This window comes from Bombina bombina, chromosome 5 (assembly GCF_027579735.1).
Source record: "Bombina bombina isolate aBomBom1 chromosome 5, aBomBom1.pri, whole genome shotgun sequence".
NCBI classification, from domain to species: Eukaryota; Metazoa; Chordata; class Amphibia; order Anura; family Bombinatoridae; genus Bombina; species Bombina bombina.
Window position 1 is genome coordinate 1,155,203,327 of NC_069503.1, and position 23,795 is coordinate 1,155,227,121.

The window sequence follows — 23,795 nt, forward strand, 5'->3', positions numbered from 1 at the left end:
CACACTGTTATTCCATCTCAGTCTAAATGTACACAGCATTACTGGAGAAATGTAAGATTTTATTGCTACAGCTATAAAGAAAGCAATGACTGCTATTTTGCCTTCAAATAAATGTAAAAAGGTTTTTGCAACATTTTCCTAAACTTAGTGAATTAAGTTCTGACCTTCAGCATACTGACGTATCCTCTACTGATGGGGTCTCCTCTGATTCAGAGGATGCCACGTCAGACTGATATAGAAAAACCTTTTTGATTTAAGTTAGAATATATTGTTCTCTCTTAAAAGGAAGTTTTGTTTACTTTGGGTATTGAGGAGTCTAAATCTCCTGATAATAAAGCTAGTAATTGTCTAAATCCTGTATTTAAGACTACTGTTATTGCTCCTGAAGTATTTCCTATTCCTGACCCTATCTCTAATGTGATTGCTAAAGAATGGTCTAAGCCTGGTACCTCTTTTAACCCTTCTTCTAGGTTTAAGAATTTGTATCCTTTACCTGTAGCCAAAGATCCTTTAGAATGGAAGCTTGAATCTTATCCAAGAAGGGCATATTTACATTCTGGCTATATTCTTAGACATGTCATATATATGGCTGATGTTGCTGCTGCTTGTACATTTTGGTTGGATAGTTTAGCACAGCAGTTGTCTTCAGATTCTGAATTATCTAACATTATTGTTTTACTTCAACATGCAAATTATTTTATTTGTGATGCTATATTTGATGTTAGGAAGATCAATGTCAAATCCATGTCTTTAGCCATTCTAACTAGAAGAGCTTTATGGCTTCAATCTTGGAATGCTGACATGGTGCATAAAACTAGATTATTATCTCTCTCTTTTCAAGGTAAAAATCTTTTTGGTTCACAATCGGATTCTATTATAGCCACTGTTACTGGGGGTAAGGGAGTTTTTTCTGCCCCAAGACAAGATATCTAAGGGTAAATTTAAAGATCCCAATCGTTTGTGTTCCTTTCGTCAGAATAGAGAACAGAAAACCAATCCTTCCCCTAAGGCCTCTGGCTCTAATAGGAGACCATCTCCGAATTGGAATAAATCCAAGCCTTATAAGAAACCAAATCATGCCCCTAAACCTATATGAAGGTGCAGCCCTCAAGCCAGTTATTCTGGCAGGGGTCAGACTAAAGCTATTTCAAAGAGTTTGGACAGACTCAGAATATAATTTCTTAGGGGTGTCGAATAGCATTCAAAATAAGACTTCCTTTGGGAAGATTCTTTCTTACCCATGTAACAAAAAACCCAGTAAAAGCTTAAGTCTTTCTGAAATGTGTTTTAGATCTAAAACTTTCAGGGGTAATTGTCCCAGTTCCACAGCAGGAACAAGGATTGGGGTTTTTATTCAAATTTATTCATTGTACCTATGAAGGAAAATTCTTTCAGACCAATTTTGGATCTGAAAACTTTAAATCTTTTTGTAAGAGTCCCAACTTTCAAGATGGTGACTATAAGGACTATTCTGCCTTTTGTTCAGCAAGGACGCTTACCTTCACATACGATTCATCCAGATCACTATCGTTTTCTGAGGTTCCCTTTTCTAAACAATCGTTACCAAGGTGTCGCTCTTCTGTTTGGCCTTGCAACAGTACAAAGAATATTCTTAATAGTTTTAGGTGTCCTATCTGTAATCAGATAGCAGGGTATTGCTGTGTTTCCTTATTTGTACGTTATCTTGGTACTAGCTCAATAGATTTCCAGATAGATTCAGTGTCCATGACTCTATCCCTAACAGAAAAGAGATGTTTGAGATTGGTTTCAGCTTGTCTAAACCTTCAGTCTCTTATCATTCTCTTTAGTGGCTATGTGCATGGAAGTTTTAGGTCTCATGATTGCAGCATCAGACACAATAATTTTTGCTTGTTTTCATATGAGACCTCTAGAGTTTTGCACGTGGCACCAATGGTGCAGGGATTATACTCAGATATCACAACTGATATACTTAAATCCCAACTCTCCACCCTGTCTGACTTGGTGGTTAAACCATCACATTATTGTTTAAGGGGCCTCCTTTGTTTGTCCTACCTGGACTGTGATCACAACAGATGCATGGCTCTCAGGTTTGGGAGGTGTTTGGGGGTCTCTGACAGCACAAGGAATTTGGAATCCTCGAGAGGCGAGGTTACCAATCTATATCTTAGAAATCCGTGCTATTTTCAGAGCTCTCCAGGCTTGACCTTTATTAAAGAGAGAATCATATATTCGGATTCAAACAGACAATGTCACAACAGTGGCATATGTCAATCATCAAGGGGGGACTCGCAGTCCCCCCCTAGCAATAAAAGAAGTATCTCTAATACTTTCTTGGGCGGAATCCAATTCTTGTCTAATCACTGCAATTAATATACCAGGTGTAGACAATTTGGAAGCGGATTATCTCAGCCGTCAGATTCTACATCTGGGGAGTTGTCTCTCCATCCAGATGTGTTCTATCAGATTGTGCAGATGTGGGGTCCTCCAGACATAGATCTGATGGCCTCTCGTCTAAACAAGAAACTACCCAGATACCTCTGCAGGTCCAGGGATCCTCGGGCGGAATTGATGAATGTTCAAGCATTTCCATGGTTTTACCAACCTGCTTACATTTTTTCACCTCTGGGAGTGATCTGAAAGATCATAATGGAACAATCTCATGTGTTTCTGATAGCACCAGCATGGCCTCACAGGTTCTGGTATGCGGACCTTGTCCAAATATCCAGTTGCCAGCCTTGGTCACTTCCTTTAAGACCAGACTTTCTGTCTCAAGGCCCAGTTTTCCATCAGGATCTCAAATCTCTAAATTTGAAGGCATGGAAATTGAACGCTTAGTTCTTAGCCATAGACGTTTCTCTGACTCAGTAATTAACACTATGATACAGGCTTCTAAGTCTGTTTCAAGGAAGATTTATCATAGGGTTTGGAAAACCTATATTTAATGGTCTTCCACTCATGATTATTCTTGGCAATCATTTAGAATTTCTAGGATTTTACAGTTTCTTCAGAATGGTTTGGATAAAGATTTGTCTGCAAATACTTCTCTCTGCTCTGTCTTATTTTATAGAAAGATTGCTAATCTTCCTGATATTCACTGTTTTGTTCAGGCTTTGATTTGTATCAAGCCTGTTATTTAATCAATTTCTCCTCCTTAGAGTCTCAATTTGGTTTTAAAGATTTTGCCGGCTCCTCCTTTTGAGCCTATGCATTCTTTGGATATTAACTACTTTCTTGGAAAGTTTAAATTCTTTTAGCTATCTCTTCTGCTAGAATAGTTTCTGAATTGTCTCCTGTGAGTCTCCTTATCTGATTTTCCATTAACATAAAGCTGTTTTGCGAACTTCGCTTACATTTTTGCCTAAGGTTGTGAATTCTAACAACATCAATAGGGAAATTATTGTTCCTTCCTTGTGTCCTAATCCTAAGAATTTTCCAGAAAGGTATTTACATTCTTTGGATGTAGTAAGAGCTTTGAAATATTATGTTGAGGCTACTAAAGATTTCAGGAAGACTTCTAGTCTATTTGTTATTCTTTCTGGTTCCAGAAAAGGTCAGAAAGCCTCTGCCATTTCCTTTCCTAAAGCTTTTGATTCACAAAGCCTTTGCTTCTTCGAAAACAGCCTTTGGTAGAAAAGTTCTTCAGGCAGCTGTCTCAGTTTGATTCTAGTGCCTATGATTTGAGTTTTTTTGAAATTTTTAAGAGAAGTTAAAAGGGACACTCAGGTAAAATTAAATTTTAATGATTCAGATACAGCAGCAATTTTAAACAACCTTCCAATTTACTTCCATTAAAAAAATGTGCACATTCTTTTATATTTACACTTTTTGAGTCACCAGGTCCTACTGAGCATGTGCAAGAACTCAGACTATACGTTTATGCATTTGTGATTGGCTGATTGCTATCACATGGTACAGGGGGAGTGGAAATAGACATAACTTTGAAATTTGTTAGAAAAAAAATCTACTACTCATTTGAAATTCAGAGTAAATGCTATTGCATTGTCTTGTTATCTTGCATTTGTTGATTATGCAAATGTACTGTGTTTACTGCTCCTTTAATAATTTTTTTGGTTTATTTTTTCAGCAACAATAGCTGTTTTTCTTTTATCCCTCCCTCTCTAGTGACTCGTGGACTTTCACATCTTGGGTATTATTATCCCATACGTCACTAGCTCATGGACTCTTGCCACTTACATGAAAGAAAACAATTTATGTAAGAACTTATCTGATAAATTCATATATTTTATAGTGGCAAGAGTCCGTGAGACCCACCCAATTTTGTTTGGGGGTTATGATTTTATATATATACTGATGCAGTGAACAAGTGCAGTGTGCACGAAACATGTCTGCTGAGGAACACGGTTATGTACTGCATACCTTATGCAACACTGGATGTTTTTACTATTTTTGGAAATAAAGATTTGTTTTTTTACAATTTTTAAACCTGCCTACGGATTTGTGCTTTGGACTTGCTTGTATATTATATATATAACACTTTTTTATGCTTTTTACTCCTTTTACATCTCACTAACTTGGCTATACGTTAAACTATGAGTGTGGTGAGGGGTGTATTTATAGGCATTAGAGGTTTGGGAAACTTTGCCCCCTTCTGGTAGGATTGTATATCCCATACGTCACTAGCTCATGGACTCTTGCCATTATGAAAGAAATGAATTTATCAAGTAAGTTTTTACATAAAAGTATGTTATATATATATAAAAACATATACATATATGTGTATGTAACTGTGTATTTGATTGTATATATATGTGTGTGTGTATATATATATATATATATATATATATATATATATATATATACCATAAATTTTGTTTACCAGATAATTTCCTTTCCTTCTTTATAGGAGAGTCTACGGCCTCATTCCTTACATGTGGGAAATACAGAACTTGGCCACCAGGAGGAGGCAGACACACCCCAGTCAAAGGCTTAAATACCTCCCCCACTTCCCTCATATCCCAGTCATTCTGCCAAGGGAACAAGGAACAGTAGGAGAAATATCAGGGTATAAGTGTTAGAAGAACAAACAAAATTTAGGTCCGTCCATCAGAGAATACGGACAGGGGCCGTGGAATCTCCTCATACAGAATGAAATTATCTGGTAAGCATAATTTATGTTTTCCTTCTTAATATGAAGAGAGTCCACGGCTTCATTCCTTACTTGTGGGAAACATATACCCAAGGTGAAGAGGTGACTGAGGTGTATAACATGAAAAACTGTCTAAAGAAACAGGGTGAGCCGTGGACTCACCGTGTCAAGAAATAAATACATTTATCAGGTAAGCATAAATTTTGTTTTCTTTCTAATGACACGGTGAGTCCACGGATCATCTAATTACTAATGGGAATCAATACCCAAGCTAGAGGACACAGATGATAAGGGAGGGACAAGACAGGGAAACTAAACGGAAGGCACCACTGCTTGAAGAACCTTTCTCCCAAAAGAAGCCTCAGCCGAGGCAAAAGTATAAAATTTATAGAATTTGGAAAAAGTGTGTAGAGAGGACCAAGTTGCAGCCTTGCAAACCTGTTCCACAGAAGCTTCATTTTTGAATGCCCAGGAAGAGGAAACAGGCCTCGTGGAATGAGCCGTGACTCTCTCAGGAGGCTGCTTTCCAGCAGTTTCATATGCCAAGCGAATTATACTCTTCAGCCACAAAGAAAGAGAAGTAGCCGTAGCTTTCTGACCCTTACGTTTCCACGAGAGAACAAACAGAGCCGAGGACTGGCGAAAATCCTTAGTCGCCTGCAAATAGTATTTCAACGCACGCACCACATCTAGGTTGTGCAGCAGACGCTCCTTATGAGTTAGGACACAAAGAAGGAACAACAATTTCTTGATTAATGTTCCTATCGAAACCGCCTTAGGAAGAAACCCCAACTTAGTACGCATAACTACCTTATCAGAATGAAAAATAAGGTAAGGGGATTCACACTGCATCGTCGAGAGTTCTGAGACTCTGCGAGCAGAAGAAATTGCAACAAGAAACAAAACTTTAATAACAAGGTTAAGCCTCCAGGGAGGAGTAACAGGTTTGAACACAGGCCTGATTCTGACCAAGGCCTGACAGAAAGATTGCACGTCTGGAACATCCGCCAGACGCTTATGCAACAAAATAGACAAGGCAGATATTTGACCCTTCAAAGTACTTGCAGATAAACCCTTTTCCAGACTCTCCTGGAGAAAGGACAAAATTCTAGGAATCAGAACTCTACTCCAAAAGTAGCCTCTGGATTCACAACAATGCAGATAATTACACCATATCTTACGGTAAATCTTTCTAGTCACAGGTTTATGAGCCTGAATCATGGTCTCAATGACCGACTCAGAAAAACCACGCTTAGATAAAATTAGGGGTTCAATCTCCAAGCAGTCAGCTTCAGAGAAAATAGATTTGGGTGAAGGAAGGGCCCTTGAAGTAGAAGGTCCTTCCTCAATGGAAGTCTCCAAGGTGGAAGAGAAGACAACTCCACTAGGTCTGCATACCGGATCCTGTGAGGCCACGCCGATGCGATGAGGATCACCGACGCCCTCTCCTGTTTGATTTGAGCAATGACCCGAGGAAGGAGAGCGAACTGAGGAAATAGGTATGCTAGACTGAAATTCCAAGGGCCCGCCAGAGCATCTATCAGTACCACCTGAGGATCCCTCGACCTCAACCCGTACCTCGGAAGCTTGGCATTCTGTCGAGATGCCATGAGACCCAGCTCCGGCTGTACCCATCTGAGAATCAAGTTTGAAAATACTTCCGGATGGAGTTCCCACTCCCCCGGGTGAAAAGTCTGTCTGCTCAGAAAATCCGCTTCCCAATTGTCCACCCCTGGAATGTGGATCGCAGATAGACAGCAGTTGTGGGCCTCTGTCCACTGAATAATCTTGGCTACTTCTGTCATGGCCAAGGAACTCTGAGTTCCTCCCTGATGGTTGATGTAAGCCACTTAAGTTATGTAGTCCGACTGGACTGGGCTGATGCGAACTGAGGCCAGTCCAGAAGAGCATTGAAGATTGCCCTCAGCTCCAAGATGTTTATGGGGAGAACAGACTTCTCCCGAGTCTATGTCCCCTGAGCCTTTAGTGAGTCCCAGACTGCCCACCATCTCAGCAGGCTAGTGTCCGTTGTCACAATCACCCAGGTGAGTCTGCGGAAGCAAGTTCCCTGGGAGAGATGTTCCTGAGACAACCACCACAGAAGAGAATCTCTTGTCACCTGATCCAGAAGTAATCGCGGAGAGAGATCCGCATAATCCCCGTTCCATTGCCTGAGCATGCATAACTACAGAGGTCTGAGGTGGAAACGGGAAAATGGAATGATGTCCATGGCAGCTACCATCAAATCGATCACCTCCATACATTGAGCCACTGGCGGCCAAGGAGAGGACTGAAGGGCCAGACAAGAGTCGAAGATCTTTGATTTTCTGACCTCTGTCAGAAAAATTTTCATTGACAGGGAATCTATTATGGTTCCCAAGAACACTGCCCTTGTAACTGGAACTAAAGGAATTCGTTCCCAAATTCACCTTCCATCCATGAGAATGCAGAAAGGCTAACAACATCTCTGTGTGGGAGTACGCTTGTTGAAAGGATGGCGCCTGGACCAGAATGTCGCCACTGCAATGCCCCGTAACCGGAGAACCGCCAACAGGGACCCCAGAACCTTTGAAAAAATTCTGGGAGCTGTGGCAAGGCCGAATGGAAGAGCCAGAAACTGGAAGTGCTTGTCTAGAAAAGCAAACCTCAGAAACTTGTGATGATCCCTGTGGATAGGAACATGCAGGTACACATCCTTTAAATCTACTGTTGTCATGAATTGACCCTCTTGAACCAAGGGAAGAATGGAACGAATAGTTTCCATCTTGAAGGACGGTACTCTGAGGAACTTGTTTAGACTCTTGAGATCTAAAATTGGTCTGAAAGTTCTCTATTTCTTGGGAACCACAAACAGATTGGAGTAAAAACCCAGACCCTGTTCCTGCATGGGAACAGGAACTATCACTCCCAGATCGGAAAGGTCTCGAACACAGTGTAAGAACACCTCTCTTTTTATCTGGTTTACAGATAATCTTGAGAGGAGAAACCTGCCCCTAGGAGGAAAAGTCTTGAACTCCAGTTTGTATCCATGGGACATGATATCCACCGCCCAGGGATCCGGAATATCCCGAACCCAGGCCTCAGCAAAAAAGGAGAGTCTGCCCCCCACAAGATCCGATCCTGGATCAGGGGCAGACCCTTCATGCTGACTGAGTCAATAAAAGGCTTATTAGATTGCTTGCCCTTGTTCGGAGACTGGTTAGTTCTCCAGGAAGGTTTGGACTGATCTTGCTTGGGAGAGGAAGGCTTACCTTTGAAGTTTCGAAAGGAACGAAAATTACCCTGACGTCCCTGCTTATTCCTCCTATGCAGAGGGAGGAAATTACCCTTTTTCCCCGTAATGTCAGAAATAATTTCAGCCAAGCCCGGCCCAAACAAGCTTTTACCCTTGTAGGGAATCGCCAAAAGCTTAGACTTAGACGAAACATCCGCAGACCAGGATTTCAACCATAAAGCTCTGCAGGCCAAAATGGCAAAACCAGAAATCTTTGCTCCCAGCTTGATAACTTGAAGGGAAGCTTCCATAATAAAGGAATTTGCCAACTTAAGGGCCTTGATCCTGTCCTGGATCTCTTCAAGGGGAGTGTCGGTCTAAATAGAATCCGACAACGCATCAAACCAGTACGCCGCCGCACTAGTGACGGTAGCAATACACACTGCCGGTTGCCATTGTAAACCCTGGTGTACATACATCTTTTTAAGGAACCCCTCCAACTTCTTATCCATAGGATCCTTAAAGGAAACATTATCCTCTATGGGAATAGTGGTTCTCTTAGCCAAAGTGGAAATTGCCCCTTCCACCTTGGGAACGTCTGCCAAGACTCCTTGATTAGAGTCAGCAATAGGAAACATCTTCTTAAAAATAGGGGACGGAGAAAAAGGGATACCAGGCCTCTCCCATTCCCTAGCAATAATCTCTGTAGCCCGATCTGGTACAGAAAAAACCTTCACCATGGAAGGTACATCAAAATACTTGTTTAGTTTACTAGACTTCTTAGGGTTGACTACGACAGTAGTGTCGGAGTTGTCCAAGGTAGCCAAAATCTCCTTAAGTAACAAACGGAGGTGTTCCAGCTTAAATCTAAATGATACCACTTCAGCATCAGCAGAAGGAATTACACTGTCAGAGTCTGAGATTTCCCCCTCAGATGCCACCGAAGTATCCTCCCTCTCAGATATCTGGGAAGGAACACTCGGAATAGATACTACTGTGTCAGAAACCTTACTCACTGAATCCATAGATTTCCTCTTGTGCTTTCCCTACAGCATGGAAAAAGCAGACAAAGCTTTGGATACAGCAGAAGACATAAGGGTAGCGATGTCTTGCAACGTAACTCCAGGCGGAGCTTGAGAGGAAGCGCAGGGCACTGCATGTGGACGACAAAATTTGGGACACTTGATGATAAAGCTGCAACATATCTTGAACATTGTCAGAAGACCCCTGACAGAAGACCTCTGTCTTAGACAATGTTGGCTAAGAAAAAGTTTATCGCTGTAATTTAAAGTTCTCTCAATACATGAGGAAAAGAAAGGGATTGGTGGTTCCACGTTAGCTTCAAAACATAAAGAACAAGTAACATTTTGCAGGCCTCTTGGTCCATCTTTACTCAGAATTGAACAAATTAGAAATAAATAAACTTATATTTTAATTTGAAAATAACATACAAAAACCATTACTGTCCCTTTAAATTTTAAAACCTAACTGCTTTATTTTTTATGCAAAAAATGAATAAACTGCTACCTGCCTTGCTGACACCGGAGACAATATCCTGCTAAAAGAATTCCGGACTCAACTCATAGCACTGTAAAACGCTGTCCGGCAACCGTAACCCTGATTACAAAGCTGCAAGGACGCCGTCTCCCCTCCAGAACACAGGAAGTGAAGGAGAAAAGGCACGCAACATAAATCTTGCCGCCTCAGCTAGCCCCGCCCATCGTGGGTGTATCAAAATTAACCTGCCGGTCATCAAATTGTACTCTGAAGTAAAGTTGCCGGGAGTAAGTGAAGACACGCCACACATTGAGCCTATATCTCCTCGTTCCCAGTGCCTGCAAATACTGCAAGGCAGCTCACTAGGTTTGAGAGGCATGTTCCCTCACATGGACCTGTGGAAAAAAACAAAGACTGAGTAATCTTACTCAGGCTTTTAAGTTAGGGCAGCAATAACTACTTGTGAGGCGCAGTGAGGATTGTACCCCACCAGTTCCCAATTACTTAAAAGCCACCACTGCTCTACTGAAGAGACTGACATGGGCTACCGCTACGCCCCAGGACAAAGCAGACTTGCATTGCTGAAAAAATAATAAAAACTTGATTGCAGAATCTTCTTCCAGACACCTAAACTTAACCACCTCCTTGCTCTTAACGTAGGCAAAGAGAATGACTGAGGTTGGAGGGAAGGGAGGTGATGTTTGGCAGCTTTGCTGTGGTGCTCTTTGCCGCCTCCTGCTGGGCAGGAGTGATATTCCCAATAGTAATTAGAGATGATCCGTGGACTCACCGTGTCATTAGAAAGAAATTAAATGATCTTACCGGAAATCTATGCTGTGGAACAGAGACACAGCCTCTCAAGTGTGACAGTCTTGTAGCAACGCTCCTGACATGGACTTGAGTGATGAAAGCAGTCAGTGAAACTCATCAACATTGATTGCTTAGGAGCTGTTAATATGAGTGTGTATAGTTTCGCAGAAAGACTCTCCCTGCATCTCCAGACCCTAACTTTTGTCAATGCTCTCACTGAGAGGCTGACAAGACAACTTAAAACTCCAGTCCCATTTCAAAGGGTAGATACCCTTCATAAGGAACTACTCCGTATCTTCTGACACTTCTCTGGCAACCTCCTGAGACAAAAGGAAAAGAATGACTGGGATATGAGGAAGTGTGGGCGTTATTTAAAGGGACATGAAACACAAATTTTTTCTTACATGATTTAGAAAGAGCATACAATTATAAACAACTTTCTAATTTACTTCTATTATCTATTTTGCTTCATTCTCTTGATATTCTTGGCTGAAAAGCATATCTAGATACGCTTAGCAGCTGCTGATTGGTAGCTGCACATAGATGCCTCCTGTGATTGGTTCACCTTGTGCATTGCTATTTCTTCATTAAAGTATATCTAAAGAATGAAGCAAATTAGGTAATAGAAGTAAATTGGAATATTGTTTAAAGTTGTATTCTCTACCTTAATCATGAAAGAAAATGTTTGGGTATAGTGTCCCTTTAAGCCTTTGGCTGAATTTGCCTCCTCGTGGTGGCCAGGTTCTGTATTTCCCACAAGTAAGGAATGAAGCCGTGGATTCTACTCATATTAAGAAGGACATATACATATATATGTACTGTATGTGTATATTATATAATACACACACACATATAAATATATATAAATAAATATACATACATAAAATAGGTTTATTATTGAAATAAATGTATAAAACATTTATTTAAAGGGATATGGTATATGACGAGATGTTTAGATGTATATTTTTATTGTTTATGTATAATTTGTATGTATGTGCACACATAACTTGAGCCCTTTCCAATCCAACACCTTCTCATATACCATATCCCTTTTTAACACCATTTTTAAAGTAAAAAAGGAAATTTATACTTACCTAATAAATTTGTTTCTTTTACGATATGACGAGTCCACGGATTTCATCCTTACTTATGGGATTAAATCTCCTGTTAGCAGGAAGTGGCAAAGAGCACCACAGCAGAGGTGTATATATAGCTCCTCCCTTCCCTCCCACCCCAGTCATTCGACCGAAGTTAGGAAGAGAAAGGAAAAGCCAAAGGTGGAGAGGTGACTGAAGTTTAACAAAAATAAGTACATACCTGTCTTAGAAATGACAGGGTGGACCGTGGACTCGTCATATCGTAAAAGAAACAAATTTATCAGGTAAGCATAAATTTCCTTTTCTTTTACAAGATATGACGAGTCCACGGATTTCATCCTTACTTATGGGATACAATACCAAAGCTATAGGACACAGATGAAAGGGAGGGAAAAGACAGGAACCTAAACGGAAGGCACCACTGCTTGAAGAACCTTTCTCCCAAAACCAGCCTCAGAAGAAGCAAAAGTATCAAATTTGGAAAAAGTGTGAAGAGACGACCAAGTTGCAGCCTTGCAAATCTGTTCAACAGAAGCATAGTTTTTAAATGCCCATGAGGAAGCCACAGCCCTAGTAGAATGAGCCGTAATTATTTGAGGAGGCTGCTGTCCAGCAGTCTCATATGCCAGACGGATGATACTCTTCAGCCAAAAAGAAAGAGGTAGCTGTAGCTTTCAGGCCTCTACGCTTTCCAGAAAAAACAACAAATAATGCAGATGATTGACGAAATTCTTTAGTCGTCTGCAAGTAAAACTTCAGGGCACGGACCACGTCCAAATTATGCAACAGACGCTCCTCCTTAGAAGAAGGGTTAGGACATAATGAAGGAACAACAATTTCCTGATTATTATTCTTATTAGAAACAACCTTAGGAAGGTTTGGTACGTAAAACCACCTTATCAGAATGGAAGATAAGCTAAGGCGAGTCACATTGTAACGCTGAAAGCTCAGAAGCGCTACGAGCAGAAGAAATAGCAACCAAAAATAAAACTTTCCAAGATAACAACTTAATATCTATGTAATGCATAGGTTCAAACGGAACCCCTTGAAGAACATTAAGAACTAAATTCAAACTCCAGCGTGGAGAAATTGGTCTAAACACAGGCTTGATTCTGGTTAGAGCCTGGCAAAAAGACTGAACATCTGGAACATCTGCCAAACGTTTGTGTAGCAGAATTGACAAGGCAGAGATCTGTCCCTTTAAGGAACTCGCTGATAACCCTTTCTCCAATCCTTCTTGGAGAAAGGACAGAATTCTGGGAATCCTAACCCTACTCCATGAGTAGCCCTTGGATTCGCACCAACAAAGATATTTACGCCATATCTTATGGTAGATCTTTCTAGTAACAGGCTTACGTGCCTGAATCAAAGTATCAATGACCGAATCAGAAAACCCCCGCTTAGATAAAATCAAGCGTTCAATCTCCAAGCAGTCAGTTGCAGAGAAACTAGATTTGGGTGTTGAAAGGGTCCCTGAATGAGAAGGTCCTGCCTCAATGGAAGCTTCCACGGCGGCAGAGAGGACATGTCCACTAGATCGGCATACCAAGTCCTGCGAGGCCATGCAGGTGCGATTAGAATTACTGAAGCCCTCTCCTGTTTAATCCGAGCAATCACCCGGGGAAGGAGAGCAAACGGTGGAAACACATAAGCTAGGTTGAACGACCAAGGCACTGCAAAGGCATCTATCAGTTCGGCATGAGGATCCCTTGACCTGGATCAGTATCTCAGGAGCTTGGCATTCTGACGAGACGCCATCAGATCCAATTCCGGTCTGCCCCATCTGAGAATCAGAGTGTCAAAGACCTCCGGATGGAGTTCCCACTCCCCCGGATGAAACGTCTGCTTAAAAAGTCCGCTTCCCAGTTGTCCACTCCTGGGATGTAGATTGCTGACAGATAGCAAGAGTGAGCCTCCGCCCATCGAAATATCTTGGATACTTCTGTCATCGCTAAGGGACTCTTTGTTCCTCCTTGATGATTGATGTAAGCCACAGTCGTGATGTTGTCCGACTGAAAGCGCATGAATTTGGCCGAAGCCAAATGACGCCACGCCTGAAGCGCATTGAATATTGCTCTCAATTCCAGAATATTGATTGGAAGTAGAGACCCCAACTGAGTCTACACACCCTGAGCCTTCAGGGAATTCCAAACTGCACCCCAACCTAGTAGACTGGCGTCCGTTGTCACTATCACCCATGAGGGTCTGCAGAAGCACGTCCCTTGGGATAGATGATCCGACAACAACCACCAAAGAAGAGAGTCTCTTGTCTCCTGATCCAGGTCTATCTGAGGAGACAAATTTGCATAATCTCCATTCCACTGCCTGAGCATGCTCAATTGTAGCGGTCTGAGATGAAAACAAGCAAAAGGAATGATGTCCATTGCCGCCACCATCAATCCTATTACCTTCATGCACTGAGCAACTGATGGCCAAGGAGTGGACTGAAGGGTTCGGCATGTATTCAGAATCTTTAACATTCTGACCTCCGTCAAGAAAATTTTCATGGATATGGAATCTATCAGAGTTCCCAAGAAGGGAACCCTTGTCTGTGGAAGCAATGAACTCTTTTCTATATTCACCTTCCACCCGTGAATCCTCAGAAAGGACCGAACCATGTCTGTATGAGACCTTGTCAGATGGTAAGACGATGCCTGAATCAGAATATTGTCTAGATAAGGCGCCACTGCAATACCCGGCGGCCTGAGAACTGCCAGAAGGGACCCTAGAACCTTCGTGAAGATCCTGGGTGCTGTGGCCAACCCGAAGGGAAGAGCCACGAACTGAAAATGTTTGTCCAGGAAGGCAAACCTTAGGAACTGGTGATGATCCCTGTGGATAGGAATATGAAGATATGCATCCTTCAAGTCCACGGTAGTCATGTATTGACCCTCCTGGATCAATGGCAGAATTGTTTGAATAGTCTCCATCTTGAAGGATGGGACTCTGAGAAACTTGTTTAGACTTTTTTGATCTAAAATAGGTCGAAACGTGCCCTCTTTTTGGGGACCACGAAAAGATTTGAGTAAAACCCCTGTCCCAGTATTGGAACGGGACGAATTACTCCCATAGTAGAGAGGTCTTTTACACAACGTAAGAACGCCTCTCTTTTTATCTGGTCTACAGATAATCGTGAAAGAAGAAACCTCCCCCTTGGGAGAGAATTTTTGAATTCCAGTTGATACCCTTGGGACACGATTTCCAGTGCCCAGGGGTCCTGAACATCTCTTACCCAAGCCTGGGCAAAGAGAGAAAGTCTGCCCCCTACTAGATCCGGTCCCAGATCGGGGGCCGCCCCTTCATGCTGTCTTGGTAGCAGCAGCGGGGTTCTTGGGTTGTTTACCCTTGTTCCAAGCCTGGTTGGGTCTCCAGGCGGACTTGGCCTGAGCAAAATTCCCTTCCTGTTTAGCGAAAGAAGAGGAAGAAGAGGGGACTCCTTTGAAGTTCCGAAAGGAACGAAAATTATTTTGTTTACCCCTTAGTTTAGCTGTTCTATCCTGAGGTAGGAGATGACCCTTACCTCCCGCAATGTCAGAAATTATTTCTTTCAAGTCAGGCCCGAATAGGGTCTTTCCTTTGAAAGGAATAGCCAAAAGTTTTGACTTAGATGACACATCAGCAGACCAAGATTTTAACCATAAGGCTCTATGCGCTAAAATGGCAAATCCTGCATTCTTAGCCGCCAATTTGGCAATCTAAAAGGCGGCATCCGTAATAAAAGAATTAGCCAGCTTAAGGGCTTTAATTTAAAATGTCCTCTAAAGGAGTCTCAGTCTTAAGAGACTCTTCTAAGGCGTCAAACCAGAAGACTGCCGCAGTGGTAACTGGTACAATGCAGGCCGTCGGTTGTAAAAGGAACCCCTGATGAATAAATAACTTCTTTAGAAGACCCTCCAATTGCTTATCCATAGGGTCTTTGAAAGCACAACTGTCCTCAATAGGAATAGTTGTACGCTTAGCCAGGGTAGGTATAGCTCCCTCCACCTTAGGGACTGTTTGCCAAGAGTCCCGAACAGTGTCAGATATGGGATACATTTTCTTAAAATTAGGAGAAGGTGAGAACGGGATAACCGGTCTTTCCCATTCCCGCAAAATAATTTCAGAGATTCTCTTAGGAACCAGAAAAACATCAGAGTAAGCAGGCACCTCTAAGTATTTGTCCATCTTACACAATTTCTCTGGTGGTACCACAATAGAGTCACAATCATCCAGAGTCGCTAAAACCTCCCGAAGCAACAAGTGGAGGTGTTCAAGCTTAAATCTAAAGGACATGACATCCGAATCCGTTTGAGGTAACACACTTCCCGAATCGGAAAGTTCCCTGACCCCCAATTCAGATCCCTATGAGGGTACATCGGAAATAGACAACAAAGCATCAGAGGTTGCAGTATTCACATTGACTTCTGCCCTGCTGCGTTTGCCCTGTAATACTGGCAACTTAGATAAAACCTCTGTAAGGGTAGATGACATAACTGCAGCCATATCCTGCAGAGTAAATGAAGTAGACGCGGTTGAAGAACTCGGGAGTCGCTTGGGTGGGCGTTAAAGGTTGTGACGCTTGGGGAGAATTTGGCGGCATATCCTGATTCTCATCAGACTGAGAATCATCCTTAGGCAACTTTCCTTAAAAAAAATTTGCTCTTTACATTGTAAGGCCCTCTCAGTACATGAGGGACAAAAAGTAAGAGGGGGTTCCACAATGGCACTTAAACATATAGAACAAGTAATTTCCTCAAGTTCAGACATGTTAAACAGACTAGCAATATTAGTCGTTCTTTACTTGAATATTGAGCTCTGAATTCAAATTACATAGATAAAAATGTGAACACTAAAAAGTGTACTGCGCCTTTAAATAATAAAAGCGCAACAATTTTCTGTTATCTTCAAAACAACATTTGCGGCCCCAAAAACTCTTCAAATGTGCCCAAAATATTCTAAAAGTTTTGCACCAGTTTGCTTTGATGTGTAAAATAGCAATATATATTGAATTTATCAGTTATAACAAACTCTTTATTTATTCAGAACCCTGCACCTCGCCACAGCTCTGTTGTGGCGCCTACCTGCCCCCGGAACACACTGCTGCTGCTTGAGAGGCTTTTAAGACCCTTCGATTGGCAAAACAACTTAGGCCCCAATGGAGCCCAGGACCTTGCTGTCCGTGCGATCCGGATTATACTGCGCATCTGAGAGCGCGAAAATAGGCCCCGCCTCCTGTGGGCGTAACTCTAGTTTTTACAGAGACCCGCATGGGTTGCAAAAAACAAACCAAAAATGTCGTTCTTCATAAAAATCTGAAAGTCATGTGCCCCTCTTACACAACAACAAACATGTCGCACAAATATCAAGCATCACTGCATGACAAAAGGAAACTGCACTCCCTTAGGTCAGTTAAATGTATGACAATGACCGTCCTTAGCCAGCAACCGCATCTCCCAGCATTTAGCCCATACTGAAAATTTCTCATAAATGATATTAGACACATTTAGCAGTCAATATAAAGGGAATTCCAGGTACACCATTACCATACAAAAAGTGCATACTGATTACCCCTCCACTGATAGGGAATAATGTCAGCCTGTTCTGATGCATCAAGTCTCCCCAGAAACAAATGACTGAACATACCTCAATGCTGCTTGTAGCATGACCCGGTTCTCCACACTGAAGATGTTTCTTTACACTACCTTCAACTGCTCTGTGGGAACCAGCATGGATCTTAGATAACATTTGCTAAGATCATCAACATCAGGGCAGAAAAATAATTTCTCCCTGATGAAAATAGTACTCACTGGCACCATTTTAAAACAAAAAACTTCTTGATTGAAGAATCTAAAACTAACACCTCACTTTACCTCTTCCTATCACTAACACAGGCAAAGAGAATGATTGGGGTGGGAGGGAAGGGAGGAGCTATATATACAGCTCTGCTGTAGTGCTCTTTGTCACTTCCTGCTAACAGGAGATTTAATCCCATAAGTAAGGATGAAATCCGTGGACTCGTCATATCTTGTAAAAGAAATACTTTATTTTTTACATGTAGCGAAAATCAAGCAGGTGTGTAGATCTTCTTGAAACCCATTTGAGTTTGCTTTATCTTTAGGTTGTATTTTTGTCATTTAATCAGATCTGCTACAAAACATATTTTTAAAGGAACAGTAAATGTTTTGAATCATGTTACATATTTCTTCACTATGTGCAGAAGTATGTAACTAGTGGATAGCCTTTTGTTTTAAAAATAAGCTGACAATACAGAATTTGGCACCTAAGTGTATACTTACGTCTCAGTGACGTGCAGTCATAGGAGGCAGGGGAGGCAGCGCCTCCCCTGTCCTATGTGTGTATTACACTTTTTTTAATTTTATTTAATAGAAAAAAAAAATGTTTTTTTAAACTTTACATATATTTTTTTTTTATGTACCCTAAGGCTAAGGCAAGACCCCCCTCCTGCTGCCAAATCCAATTTCATGATACAAGGCTGCCTGCCTGCATTGCAATTCATGATATCCATCCATATCCATGTTGCGCAATGGAGAAGCTGTGAGCCGTTCAGCTGCCCTCCCATTACGTAGCATGGATATCTTGCTATGAGCTGCGAAAGTTAGCCCCACCCAGTGGTGCTCCAAGTGGCCCATACACTCCTAATAGAGGCTGCTGTCCAATGCAGCCTCTAGCCAATCAGTTTTCACTCTTGTGGAGCCTTTCAGCTTGGAGGAGGCGTGTGTAATTCTGGCGCGAGAAGAGTAATATATTTGTATTTATACCTCTCTTTTACACACAATCCTCTCCTCTCTTGGTCTCCTGTTCTCCTCTCGAGTCTGTCCTTTCTCCTCTCCCTGCCTCTCTCATTTCTCCACGTTCTCTATCTTCCTCTCTAGTCACTTGGCTAAGCTTCTTTTCTCTTGTTCCCCTCATTCGTGCTCTTCTTCCTTTCAACCCTCTCCTCATCTCCGTCTACTCTCAGTCCTCCCTCCCCACTTTCTTGTACTCTTCTGTGTGTGTCTGTGCGCCCTTCCTCTCTCCCCGGGTCTCTGTGCTGTATGGTGTGCGCCGCGGGGCTCCCCGGGCAGACTGTGTGATCTGCCCAGACGACGTTATCACAGAACTTGTGATCTGTCAGAAGCGGGACTCTCAATGACTCAATCTGCAAAAGTGCGAGCAGCCGAAGATCACTGGACGGTGAGTGGGGTGATACAGAGAGAGCTGGCAAGGGTACCTAGGTGTTTATGCGCTATTGCGCTTAGCTATCTCTTAAAGGCACAGCAAAGTCACTAGCTGACTCATTTTATGTACTTAACCACAGAATGAAAAAGAAAAGGAAGTATTTGCAGATCAGTTTGCAACTTCTCCTGTATGTTTTTTTAAGCAAGTATTGCATCAGGTTAGGTGCGAACACGACTGTTTCATATAACCTAACTACAGTAACTTAATCATGAAGTGCTCTGAGAGACAAGACGTTACCTGTGTATTGTTTTACCTCTATTGTACTAGTAGGTGCATGATAGTGAGTACATGAAGTGCTTTATTTACCTAACCTGTAATAATAGGCTATATCTGGAGGTGGCAGGCAGCACCCCAGTAGGGAAATCACCACCCTGCAGCTGGACAGCTTGTGTTATATGAATTACACATGCAGGTTTGATGAAAGATATCTATTTTGTTCTCTGCTTGTTGACTCGTGCTAAAAAACATAGCTTTATTTACATTGCTGAACAGAAAATGTTTTCCTGAATAAACCCTTACTGTAATTTACCTTTCACATTTATTGGAACTCCATTCCATAAATTACTACTAATGTTTTTTTTCCACTTAGCCCCAGATCTTTTACAATATCAGTGTGTTGTACACAGTTAGCATCTTTCATTTTTAGAAAAATGTCATAGTTTGGGGGTTGTATTCCCATTCATTTCTTTAGCACCCCCAAATCTAAAGCCAGCTTCACTTAAAGGGACACTGTACCCAAAATTTTTCTTTCATGATTCAGATTGAGCATGAAATTTTAAGAAACTTTCTAATTTACTCCTATTATCAAATTTTCTTCATTCTCTTGGTATCTTTATTTGAAATGCAAGAATGTAAGTTTAGATGCCGGCCCATTTTTGGTGAACAACCTAGGTTGTCCTTGCTGATTGGTGAATAAATTCATCCACCAATAAAAAAGTGCTGTCCAGAGTACTGAAACCAAAAAAAGCTTAGATGCCTTCTTTTTCAAATAATGATAGCAAGAGAACGAAGAAAAATTGATAATAGGAGTAAATTAGAAAGTTGCTTAAAATTGCATGCTCTTTCGGAATTACAAAAGAAAAAAATTGGTTTCAGTGTCCCTTTAAGCTGCAAAGCAGTCACATATTAGAAGGGGGCAGAACAAATATTTTACTAAATAAAGGCAAGACTGAATAGTTTTTTAATTATGTGTCCCTGTCACAAATAAAATCCAGAGATTAGCTATCATACAAGACAGGGACAACAAAAAAGTGACAAGCAGAGAGGAGGCAATGAGAAAGGAAACAAATAATGAAAAAAAAGGAATTGAACAGGATTATGTACACATTATGCAGTGCAGAAATATTGGTGTTTTCATTAACAAATTAAATGTCCCTTAGCTGCAGCTAACAGGATTAGAAATAGAGAAAGTGAAGGTTTAACTGAATGCGTGGTAAATATGTAAAAGTACCTCTTAAAGGGATACTAAACCCAAATTTCTTCTTTCATGATTCAGATATAGTATGCAATTTTAAGCAACTTTCTAATTTACGCCTATTCTCAAATTTTCTTTGTTCGCTTGCTATCTTTATTTAAAAAGCAGGAATGTAAAACTTAGGAGCCAGCCCATTTTTGGTTCAGAACCTGGGTTACACTTGCTGATTGGTAGGTAAATGAATCCACCAATAAGCAAGCGCTATCCAGGGTGCTGAACCTAAAATGGGCCTAAGCTTTACATTCCTGCTTTTTAAATAAAGATAGCAAGAGAACAAAAGAGAAATTGATAATAGGAGTAAATTAGAAAGTTGCTTAAAATTGCATGCTCTATCTGAATAATGAAAGTGGACATTTGGGTTTAGTATCCCTTTAATAGCAATTAGCTAGTGCATATAGATACCTCATGCGATTGGCTCACCCATGTGCATTGCTATTTCTTCAACAAAGGATATCTAAAGAATGAAGGCATATCCTAGCCACTGCCTCCCCAGCCTCTGACGTCACCGCACGTCACTGTTACGTCTATAAGCGTAGTCATCTTTAGTGCGGCAATTGTTTTTAAACTAGCGCGTCACAGGCTCATCATCTAATCACAGCGAGGCCGATCACGTCATTAAACTACATGCAGCACAAGGTAAGTATATGGTTAGATACCAAATTAGATATTTTCAGCTAATCATGTTACATAATAATGCGGAATTATATAACGTTTCAAAACGTTTACTGTCCATGTAAAAATATATGTATAACTGTCCCTTTTTATGCTTCAGTTATATGTAATTGGTGTCGCTGCGTGCGAAGATGAACAATCAGCACCATAAAATACATTTTGATACTTTTTCTGTTTTTGTCCCAAGGAAATTCGCTAGCTAGCACCTTCTTTAATAAGAATTACACATAATACATCTACAATAGGTTTGATGGAGTTTAAAAAAAAAAAAGCGAATAAAATGTGAAATGAACACACGGTGTAGGTTTAAAAGTGAAAATAAATATCACCATAAGAGGTAATAAAGAAATCCTTCTGGGTATATTCAACAGAATTTTTTTTCCAAAATGGGTAATTTCCCCTCAAATTGAAAAAATAAATAAATCTGGTAATGCTGTATATTTATTTATTAGTGTGTCCCTGGGTTCCACAGTAATGAGCTTCATCTGGCTCACGGATCAGCACTCTATGGGTGTGTATTACTCACAAGCAGGGCCGCGATCAGGGGATGACAGGGGTGACTCCTGTCAGGGGCCCAATGGGCCAGGGGGGCCCCATGAGGCAAGAACTAAAAAATAAATAAAAATAAAAACAATTCTTTTAAATTTTGGTAGCCATCAGTGGGTACTACAGCAGAGTGCTAATTGAGCATGGGAAATGTTATTACAAGGAGTAAAGTATTAGCATTTGAGAGGATTTCTGAGTGTGCACTAAACCACTATGCACAGTGTGAGACAGACTTGGCAATTTGTTTGTACAGTTTGTGCCTGAGTCAGACGGCAGATCACTTTCATTTGCAGTGGAGGTAGGATTTACTTAGCATATGTTTTTTATTTCTTTGTGCAATTTCGGATTGTAACCTCAGTGTGGTAGTAGTTGTATGGTGGGGCCATGGGTCCATAAAAACACCTTTTTTTAGCAGCAGTGTATTTATGAATATTTGACAATGCTGGAGAAATTCTATATTTAAAACCATGCAGAAATGTTTCCTCCTCAATACACAAATGGTAGGTGCCCATTTGGCAGATATGCAAATATATATATATATATATATATATATATATATTACATTCCAGTTTACTGCCCCTTTATGCAAGGACTTTCCAGATGCAAAGAGGCATTTTATCTAAGATTTTTACATCTGCATAAAATGTTATACTCTCAGACTAAGATTGCTCAGTGTTTGAAATGAGACAGGTTAACTTAAAACTAGTCAGTTTACACTACACAGCTGACTTAATTTAGAAATACATACCAACAAGCCTAATTCCTGCATTTAACCAGATCTAAAGGTATGAGTACCACAGCTTATGGTTCCACCAAGACCATATAGAGTACAGCATTTTCAAAACCCATACGTACAGCTGACAGATGAGAACATTTGTACATTATATTTGAAGTGGTTCTCTTGGTTGGGGAAAATGGGGAAAAAACAAACAAACATATGTCAACCTTTTAAAAGTACTTTTCTTCATCTAGCCATCTACCCAGATCATTAATGTACAATTTTGAATTCACAGAATTATTTTTGTTTGCACATTTTCAAATATGATTCTTTAAAAAGTGATCTCTTTATTTCTGCAATGTTTTATCATGCATGTCACACACTGTTGATTTAGGGGATGCAAGGTGCATAAATGTTTCCTCCTGTGAGTGTTTCTGTGGGTGTCTTTGTGCTTTGGTTTTTGTCTCTATGAGTGTGTATGTATTTTTTTTCTGTGGGTTTCTCTGTGAGGGTGGGTGTGTATGTCTTTGTGCATTTTTTTGTGGATGTCTGTGAGGGTGTGTGCATATGTCTGAGTTTTTTCTATGGGTGTCTCTGTGAGGGTGTGTGTATGTTTGTCTTTGTGTATTTTCTCTGGATGCCTCTGTGAGGGTGGGTGTGTGTGTCTGTTTTCTGTGGATGTCTCTGTGAGGGTGTGTATGTGTATGTATGTATGCATGTCTGTGTTTTCTGTGGATGTCTCAGTGAGGGTGTGTATGTGTATGTATGTATGCATGTCTGTGTTTTCTGTGGATGTCTCAGTGAGGGTGTGTGTATGTATGTCTTTCTGTGTTTTATGTGGTTGTCTCTCTGTGTGTGTATGTCTTTGTGTGTGTGTATATATATGTCTGTGTATTTTCTGAGGCTGTCTCTGTTGGTGTTTCCTTGGGTGTATGTGCAAGTTTGAGTTTGTGTGTGTTTGTGTGTGTGTGTGTGTTCATTGTCTGTTCCTTTTTAGGACATTTTGAACTTACTACTGATTATTCACATCTTTTTACAGACTTTGAGACTAACGAGACCTTTCCGGATGTCACCAATCCACCATTTAACCTTTAAATTATTGTTTAGGCAGTTCAGGGCCCTTCCTTTCAGCCACTGCATGCTGTTGTCATCATTTAGTTGGCATCTTCTTTTACAAAAAGATCATCAGAACTCCATATTTTGTTTTCTAAATCTCCTTTTTTTACAAAACTGTAGTTTACCTCATTACTTGTCAGGTCAATGTAAACAAGTGCTGAGTGTCTGTTTGGGTGTCTGTGTCTGAGTGTGTTCCTTTGCGCGTCTGCTAGAGTGTCTATATGTGAATCATTATGTGTGAGTGTGTGTGTGTGTTTCAGTGTATGAGTGTGTATGTTACTACCTTTACAACATTTCCAAGTTTAAATAGACACTTAAGAATAAAGTGCATATACGTTTTAGTC

The 23,795-nt window shown here is 40.9% G+C and overlaps 1 protein-coding gene across 1 annotated transcript in view; it reads right to left on the reverse strand.

The window, feature by feature from the left end:
* TONSL (tonsoku like, DNA repair protein) overlaps positions 1-23,795 on the reverse strand; it is a 388,651-nt gene that overhangs the window by 211,971 nt on the left and 152,885 nt on the right. The window lies entirely within an intron of this gene.